Here is a 9888-nt window from a genome sequence, read left to right as displayed (position 1 = left end):
AAAGCTTTTGCACAGCAAAGGAAACCATAAATGAGACAAAAAGACAACCCTCAGAATGGGAGAAAATATTTGCAAATGAAACAACAGACAAAGGATTAATCTCCAAAATATACAAACAGCTCATGGAGCTCAATATCAAAAAAATAAACAACCCAGTTAAAAAATGGGCTGAAGACCTAAATAGACATCTCACCAAAGAAGACATACAGATGGCCAAGAAGCACATCGAAAGATGCTCAACATCATGAATTCTTAGAGAAATGCAAATCAAAACTACAGTGAGGGGGGCTTCCCTGGTGGCGCAGTGGTTGAGAGTCCGCCTGCCAATGCAGGGGACGCGGGTTTGTGCCCCGGTCCGGGAGGATCCCGCGTGCCGCGGAGCGGTTGGGCCCGTGAGCCATGGCCGCTGAGCCTGCGCGTCCGGAGCCTGTGTTCCGCAGCGGGAGATGCCGCGACGGTGAGAGGCCCGCGTACCACAAAAAAAAAAAAAAAAAATTACAGTGAGGTATTACCTCACACCAGTCAGAATGGCCACCATCAAAAAATCTACAAACACACACCTGGAGAGGGTGTGGAGAAAAGGGAACCCTTTTGCACTGTTGGTGGGAATGTAAATTGATAGAGCCACTATGGAGAACAGTATGGAAGTTCCTTAAAAAACTAAAAATAGAACTACCATATGATCCAGCAATCCCACTACTGGGCGTATACCCTAAGAAAACCATAATTCAAAAAGAGACATGTACCACAATGTTCATTGCAACACTGTTTATAATAGCCAGGACATGGAAGCAACCTAAGTGTCCACCAACAGATGAATGGATAAAGAAGATGTGGCACATATATACAATGGACTATTAGCCATAAAAAGAAACGAAATGGAGTTATTTGTAGTGAGGTGGATGGACCTAGAGTCTGTCATACAGAGTGAAGTAAGTCAGAAAGAGGAAAACAAATAACTGTATGCTAACACATATATATGGAATCTAAAAAAAATTAAAAAGGTACTGATGAGCCTAGTGGCAGGGCAGGAATAAAGACACAGACATAGAGAACAGAGTTGAGGACATGGTGGGGAGGGGGAAGCTGGAGCAAAGTGAGAATAGCATCGACATATATACACTACCAAATGTAAAATGGCTAGTGGGAAGCAGCAACAGCACAGGGACATCAGCTCAGTGCTTTGCAATGACCTAGAGGGGTGGGAGAGGGAGGGTGAGAGGGAGGCTCAAGGGGGAGGGGATATGGGGATATATGTATGCATACGGCTGATTCACTTTGTTGTACAACAGAAACTAACACAGTATTGTGAAGCAATTATACTCCAATCAAGATGTATTAAAAAAAAAAAAAGACTCACTGTTCTGACAATGTCCTTCATAGCAAAAGGATCCAGATCAGGATCAAGCATTGGATCTAGTCCTCAATTCTCTTTGGTCTCTTTTAGTTCAGAATAATCATCAGCTTTCCTTAACTCCCATGACCTTGTCACATGAAGATTTTGTAGAATATATCTAGATTTGGTTTGTCTGATATATTTTCATGATTAAATTCAGGTCACGCACCTTTGGCAGGAATATCACAGAAGAGATGTGCTTTTCTCATTACATCCTATCAGTGGCGCATGATTTCGATTTGTCCCAAACTGATGTTGTTCACTTTGATCACTTGATCAAAGGAGTAGTTGCCAGGCTTCACCACAGTCAACCCTTTCCCCTCCTTTTGTAATTAATAAGCATTTGTAGGCAGGTATTTAGAAACTGTGTAAATGGCCTATTCTTCATCACTTTCCATTAATTCATTTTTAAATTTATATCAATATCAACTTGTGGTTTCCTGGTTTATTCAGTGGTTGTAATCTTTTACCATCATTATTAACTTGGATGTTCAGATTGTCCCTGATGTGGCAATGGGAGCCCATTCAAGCTGGCTTCTGCCTCCTTTGACAGGTCCCCATCATTCTCTGAACACTTTCACAACAAAGTGTTTCAGGCTCATCATGTACTTTCCCAACCCCTAGTCATGGAAGCAGACATTTCTCTAAAGAATCTTGGTTCTTTTCAGTGGAAAATGGTATTTAGAAGCCAAGATCTGAGTGATAAGTATGCTCATTGGTACTGGGGCATTACTGTTCCCAGGCCCTCTCAGTGGACAAAGCTAGGGACTATATGTATGCATATATATGTTTATGTGTATACATGTGTATGTATGTGTGTACAGACATACACACAGACACATCTGTCCAAATTTTTATATATATATTTTTTCCCCACATTGATACATCCAATTCCAATCTACCACCACAGAGCTGAGTCTAGTTTTTGTCCCTTTTTGCAATTATAACTCCCTCCTCCAATTGTAAGAAACCTGGCTTCCACTAGCCTTAATATTTTCACTCATTTAATTAACCTCCAATACATAACCAATCTCCCAACTCCACTGCATGTCTTCCCCTGTGTGGACACCTTGCTAAGGCCCTAACTCCCAAATCAAGTTGTCCCTAAGTCTGCAGAGGTGTCCTTCTCACCCTACTCTGGCCCACCACAGTTCTCCCACCCCAACTCACACCCCACAGCCACTCCCAACCACAGTGTGGTCAGCTAGTGGCTTTAGGCCTGAATGGAGAATGGAGAAGGAGGAAGAAGACTGGGTTTTTTCTTTAACTCTCCAGTGATTTCAGAGTGAAGTGAGGGTTGACAGCCACTGAGGTACATCATGTGACGTCATGAGTGTTAGAACCATTCAGTCTTTTCTTCCTTTCTTTCTTTGTCTCTCCCTCTCTCCCTCCCTCCCTCTCTTTTTTCCCTAGAGCAGTGGTTCTCTACCTTGGAGCTTTAACAGATGCCAATATGGACCCACCCCCAGAGATTGGTTCCACTGGTCTGTTTTAAAAAAAAATGCTCCTCAGGGCATGTGAGGCCAAGGAGAAGAACCACTGTTCTAGAGGCGTGCACACAGTTCAGTGAGCCCTCCCTGCATTAGAAGGGTAGAGATCTGCTTCTGTGTAATTACCACAAACAGGGGTTGTGAAGAGAACATAGGAAAAACATCCTTGGACATAAATCATAGCAGTATTTTCTTAGATCAGTCTCTCAAGGCAAAAGAAATAAAAAGAAAAATAAACCAATGGGACCCAATCTTTTGCACAACAAAGGAAACCATCAATAGAATGAAAAGACAACCTACAGAATGGGAGAGAATATTTGCAAATGATGCAACTGACAATGTGTTAATATCCAAAATATACAATCAGCTCATACAACTCAACGACAACAAGAAACCCAATCAAAAAAATGGGCAGAATAGTTATTTATTTCGTAAATAATGGACATTATTTACGAAAACAGGGAGCATGCTGGATTTGGCCTGAGGCTGTAGTTTTCAGACCCTTGGTCAACAGGCACATGAAAATATGCTCAACGTCGCTAATTTTTAGAAAAATTCATAGCAAAACTACAATGAGGCAGCACCTCACACCAGTCAGAATGGCTATTATCAAAAAGTCTACAAATAATAAATGCTGAAGTGGATGTGCAGAAAAGGGAACCCTCCTGCACTGTTGGTGGGGATGTAAGTCAGTGCAGCCACTATGGAAAACAGTATGGAGGTTTCTCAAAAAACTAAAAATAGAGCTTATTTTGATCCAGCAATCCCACTCCTGGGCATATACCCAGAAAAGATAAAAACTCTAATTTGAAAAGATACATCCACTCCAACATTCATAGCAGCACTATTTACAATAGTCAAGACATGGAAATAACCCAAGTGCCCATCAACAGACGATTGGTTTAAGAATATGTGGTGTATATGTATACACAACAGAATACTACTCAGCCATAAAAAAGAATGAAATATTGCCATTTGTGTTAGGAAACTGTTGACTGAAACCACCCACCTTGGCCAGGCACAAAAATAACTGCTCTATGAGTTGTCTCACAACAGGAGGTCCTGATAAAGAACTCGGTGCTGCCACCAAAAACTAACCAGGAGAATTCAGGAGGGGCCAATAGGAGGGAGGAGATGCCAGTCCATAATATGTCCTGCCAAATTCCTAGAAACCCTCACAATGGAATCCATCTTGGCTGAGAGATGCACATGCCACCAGGAAGGACCTTGAGCCAGACCACATATGGGCACGAGGAAGATGATTGGCTAGAAACAACCCAGAAACTAACCCCATTACCATAAAACCTGAGACTGCAAGTCACATGGCAGAGCAGTTCTCCTGGGTTTCCTTACCCTGCTGTTCTTCACCCAGGCGGCCCTTCTCAATAAAGTCTTTTGCTTTGTCAGTCCGTGTGTCTCCTCTGACAATTCACTTCCTAGTGTTATACGAGAGCACACTCTCGGGCCTCAGCAGGGGGTCCCACTCTGGTAACATTTGCAGCAGCCCAGATGGACCTAGAGAATATCATACTGAGCCAAGTAAGTCAGACAGACAAACATTACATGATATCACTTACAGGTGGAATCTAAAAAATAATACAAATGAACCTATATACAAAACAGAAAGACTCATAGACATAGAAAAACTTACGGTTACCAAAGGGGAGGGGGAGGGGGTATAAATGAGGAGTACGGGATTAGCAGATACAAACTACTACACATAAAATAGATAAGCAACAAGGATTTACTAATATAGCACAGAAAACTATATGCAATATCTTGTAATAACCTATGACGGAAAATAACCTTAAAATATATAAATGAATCACTTTGCTGTACACCAAAAACTAACACAATATTGTAAATCAACTATATTTCAATTTAAAAAAAAAAGCAGGAGTTGCAAGTTTTTCCCATTAAGGGTGAGACAGTAAATATTTCCTTTGCAGGCCATATAGTCTGTCGCAAATACCCAAGTTGCCTGTCGTAGTGTGAAGGCGCCACACACAACTCTGAAGTATGGGTGGGGTGGCTGTGTCCCAGTGAAACATTATTTATGAAAACAGGGAGCATGCTGGACTTGGCCCGAGGCTGTAGTTTGCAGGCCCTTGGTCAACAGGTAAAGGTTTTGAAATTGGCATTTTAAGCCCTCCAATTGCAAGTTGTGCTGACGGGGAAATTTTAATTAAGCAGAAAATAATTACCTATATTAACTCAAATATTTCCTGAGGTGATTTTTTTAAACGGCTTCCGTTCCTATAAAGATTATTTAAGACACAATCATGCCCTTGGTCAAGCTGATCTCCCTGGTCAGGCTCACAGAAGTAGATCTTGCATTTGTTTTCTTCTTTTCTTCCACTCTCTTGTTTTGATCCCAGATGAAACAGCTAGCAGCAGTGCTATTTAAAGCTACACCAATCCAAGTGTTAACTACAGACCTGGGCTATAGGGGTTTCTACTGAGATGCACATTAGTCACTTGGCAGAGTTTAGCACAGCTGCCCTGAGCCACTCTCCTTTGGGTCCAGTCATGGATCTGGAGCACCGAGCAGACTCCGAGGAAGAGAGCGAGGGAATGGGATGCTAGGATGCAGGAGTGAGGAAGCATCTTACTGGTGGATCTGTGCTTATTTGGAAAATACATCCCATGCTCGTGCCTGAAAGAAGGCATCCTTATTTGCAAATAGTCTAAACTAGGTAATTCAAATCTCATCTGTCATTTGTTTTTGATAAAATGATTGGTTCTTCTAAAGTGGCCAGGCGATAGAGCAATATCCTGTCTTTATTCCATGGTCTGCCTGAGACAGCCTGGGTGGAGGTAGGCAGATGGAGCACAGCCCATTTTCTGGTGGCGGCCCGGGAACAGCCATGCATGTGGTGTTAGCAGCTTAACAGTTAAAACAATGATGTTTTAAGCGGTGGGTTAAGATTTTAATACACCAATTCAAAGGATGGATAACACTTCGCAGCTTTTCATGTAATAGTCCTCACAGTTACCGTTCGTGCGGTGGTCTTGTCTTTTCGTGAAATTGGAGGTGTTCCTTTTTCCCCCAAACTCTAAAAAGCTCTATGGCCCCATGTTAAAAACAAAGCTTTGTTTTTGTTGATTCCACTCTTGCACTGTACTTGTACTCAGCTTGAGTTGTCTGATTTCATCCCACATTTGAGAGCCCTCTTCCTCCTGGCAGCAAATCCAGAAATGCTAACATGTGGGCACACAGGGTTTGAAAGACTTCTCAACTCTCAACCCCAGTATCCTAGATCTGAGGTAAAAAGTGGCACCTCTATCTCCTATAATTTGTGTGAGGAAGAAACCCCCCAATGCACACAAACCATACGTCTCAGAAACAACATGCCTTGGAAAGGGGGACAGGTGATGTGCCCACTGATTCAATCAGTGATGCTTATTGGGCACCTACCAGTGCCAGGCTGTTCTAACTGGTGGGGCTGCAGAGCACTGGGAGAGCTCAAGTTCTTGGGGGAGGAAACTACAAAAAGAAGTAAATAATTAAGAGAATCTCAGCAAGTGCACACAGGGGGCAGGGTTGGTGAGATCTATTCTCTAGTGAACTCTTGAAACATGGATCCCAAGAGCCAACCGTTGTCCAAATGAATGTGCAGAGGTGGCAGATCTTAAGTTGGTTAAGTGTTTTTTGCTCTACCTGGACCTGATGATGTTTATTTCATGCAAAAAAAAAAAAAAAAGTGCCTATTTTGAATTTGCTAATGCAGCTATCTTATTTGTACCAAGGCTGCATAACGTGGGCTTTGTAGAGTCCACAAGCCTGAAAGGATACGTTTCTGTTGGAAACTCAAGCTCATGAGGTCCAACAGCAAAGCGATAAGTTACCATGATTTTGTACCCCCTACAGCTACTATTTCGACCATACTTCAGGAATGTTGCTTTCACTTACAGAAACTCTACAAATATTGGTTTTTCAAAAAGGCAAATACTAAATGAATATTGTTTGCTCGAAGACATGAGGAAAAATGTGCACAGCACACACACTGCAGACAGACTGGAGAAATAAATTGTACCGGGAAGCACAATTTGCAATATAAAGCTCGCTTAATAATTTATTGGAACTTGAAAACTCAGTGATTATGCCAGGCACTGGGTATTTTGATTAACTGGTAGAAAATACAGTGCTAGCTGTCCAGAGACTGCAAACACTTGTATTAATGTGAAAGGTTTTTAAAAAATATTCCTATAGTTTAGAGATTCCAATTTGATTAACTGGATTTTTAACTGAGTTTAGGCTGGATTCCATCGGGTTTTTTGTAACCTCAGAGTAAGTACATGACTCTCAAAGTCCTGGCCATGTGATATTATCGCTGTGATTCTGTGCAAATTAACTTCCCTAAGTTTCCTCACTGTGAACATCAGGCAAGAGGGGCACCTGACACACGGTAGAACCCACAGAACTGACCACTGATAACTCATGAATGTGCTAAGCTGGGGACACACAGACAGGAGACAAAGAACTGATCCTCAGTGAGTTTACAACCTGTGTGGTCGGTACCTGCTGCGTTTTCAAGTGGCTTCAGGGGGCCCTGGAGAGAGAATTAATATTCCTGGTGGGAGAGGGGACACTGAAGCAGCCTCAGTGGGCATTCACAAGTGAGGAACAGGAGGAAGAGGGGAGTGTGCTGAAGACAGCCCTGGTGGAGTGGAGCCCAGTCATCCGTGCAGCTGTAAAATGCTCCCTCTGTCTGACACTTAGAGCAAGATAAAGCCCCTCTGTTGTAAGTGTCATTCACCACACACCCAACTCTAATTCTCGCCAACTTTGTACCTCAGAGATCTCAGACTGAATTACCTGTTTGTCCTTAAAGCAGATAAGCAGTGACTTCCCTGGTTCCCCACTCACAACCTGTACACCATTTAAAACAAGGAAATTCCGGCCACAACAGAGGCCACCACACAATTTTTAATTAAAAATTTTAAGACTCAAGTCCTTGAAATGGCTTAAAGTGGTTATATAAAAACATAATAAGATAAAAATGAAGAAGCCCACAGGTTGCTGGAATACAATTTATTCAAAGCATTTCACATTAAAATTATATTAGGTTTAAATACACGAACATACAATTACACATAAAACACTATACTTTCCCAAAGTTTATGACATTTACTTTTTAGAATTAGCTGTTTGCTTATAATTTGAATCTAAAAGGTACCATTGAGTGCTGCTATAATTGTGTTTATATTTCTATTTATTTCAATTTTGCTATTAGATATTTAGAAAGCATTCATAAGCTCACCTAGAATATACAATGATTACATGTTAAATATTTACATTCAAAACAGGAAGCCAATACAGTGCTACAGATGCATGACTTGATAGTTCTTTAATGTATGTAATATATTGAATGGTCCAGCCTGCTGTTCAGAATGCTAGAAATGTTATTAAGCAGTAGAAAGCTCATCGAGGGATTTATAACTATTTCCTCTGCACTAGACCCACATTTTACCAGAGTCCATATACAAGGCTGGCTTGGAGTCACTTCATGCAAATGAGATTGTACTCTGAGCTTCCCTAAAGATAACTGGGAGGTCCAGATTATGCCCCAAGGTCGTTCCTCATCTTAGAGACCTAATTCAATGACTATCAATAAAATTTAGCTCAACTATCTTATGGTTGGCATAACTACAAAATATAAACCTGCTTCAGTGGAATCCCTAATAGAGTGAGGCTCATGGCAAATCAGTAGTGTCAAAACAACACGTACAGGTCCTGCACCTGAGGAGTACACAGAGGAAAGCTTTACTAAGTCCTCTAGGCTGGGACTCGGCACTGGCCGAGCCCGATTCCTTAGGTCTAACTCTACAAAACAAGAGATGAAGCATGGTTGATGCCACGATGACATTTATTTTTTGGCTTCCCTCCATCTACCCTCCCTCTCACGCCATCTGCAGGCTGTAGATGCAGAATGGTTGATCCCACAAGACACAGGTTAGCAGCATGAACAGTGTGAGGCTGGCTTACTCCCCAAGGCAAGGTCTCCCTTCACGTAAATGGTGGGAACCAAGTAACCTCACTGAAACCAAAACAGTAGCTAATCACCGATTTCAAATGAACAAGGGATACACCAAAGTGGGGATAACTCTCACACAAAGCATTTTCAACTTTTTAAATAATATAATCCCCAAATAGATTAACATTATATTAAGATGGTAAACTGTCTTGACTACCTATCTTAAATTCTTTTATAGTAACTATTTACAGTATAGATATTAACAGGCATGAAGGCCAATTTGAGGATAACTTTGATAAAACTGAATACAAACAGATGTTTCACTCCTTCATATACTTACTCACATATTCATTGATAGGTATGAAGTAACAAGTCCAGTGTAGGGTGTAGCTTGTGCTGATGAAGACCTGAAACCAAGATGAAGGAAATGCATTGCTCTTACTTCATGATCAAACTCACACTCAGATGCAGTTTTGGAGACTTCAGTGAACAGAGGTTTGTGGGAGCCTCCGTGGTAGAAGGGAAGGCATGGAGGGAGCACCCTGACCAAACAAGTCTCTTTGGGTCTTAGCTTCTCACTGGGAAATGAAGAGTGCTGGATTTGATGACTCCTGAGATGCCTTCTGGCGCCAACATTTTACAAAACTGGAAAAGTACGCAGGGCTTTACACTAATAAAGAATTGTTACTTCATAGAATATTAAGCATTAGAAAGCCCACTAAGCATCATTTTGTCTAGCTCCAAAATTTTTCAGATAAACAATATTGACAAGCAAGTCTTAACTAAAGGAACAATCTTTTTATGAAAATAATAAATGAAATAGAGCCGGGAATCTGAAAAGTCAAATGGGAGAAGAACCCTGAAAAACTATGGCTTCTTACACCAGGAGCCTCAAGGAAAATGCCATTGATTTACATTGTAGGCAAAACCCAAAGAAGTCTAGTACCTTAGTATACACAGTTATTGTCAATAAGATGTTAAATATTATCATAGATTACGAATAAATAAAAGTACATAAACAAAG

The sequence above is a fragment of the Pseudorca crassidens genome, chromosome 14 (assembly GCF_039906515.1).
Source record: "Pseudorca crassidens isolate mPseCra1 chromosome 14, mPseCra1.hap1, whole genome shotgun sequence".
NCBI lineage: Eukaryota > Metazoa > Chordata > Mammalia > Artiodactyla > Delphinidae > Pseudorca > Pseudorca crassidens.
The sequence above is the reverse complement of the archived record's forward strand: the minus strand, read 5'-3'. Positions refer to the sequence as shown.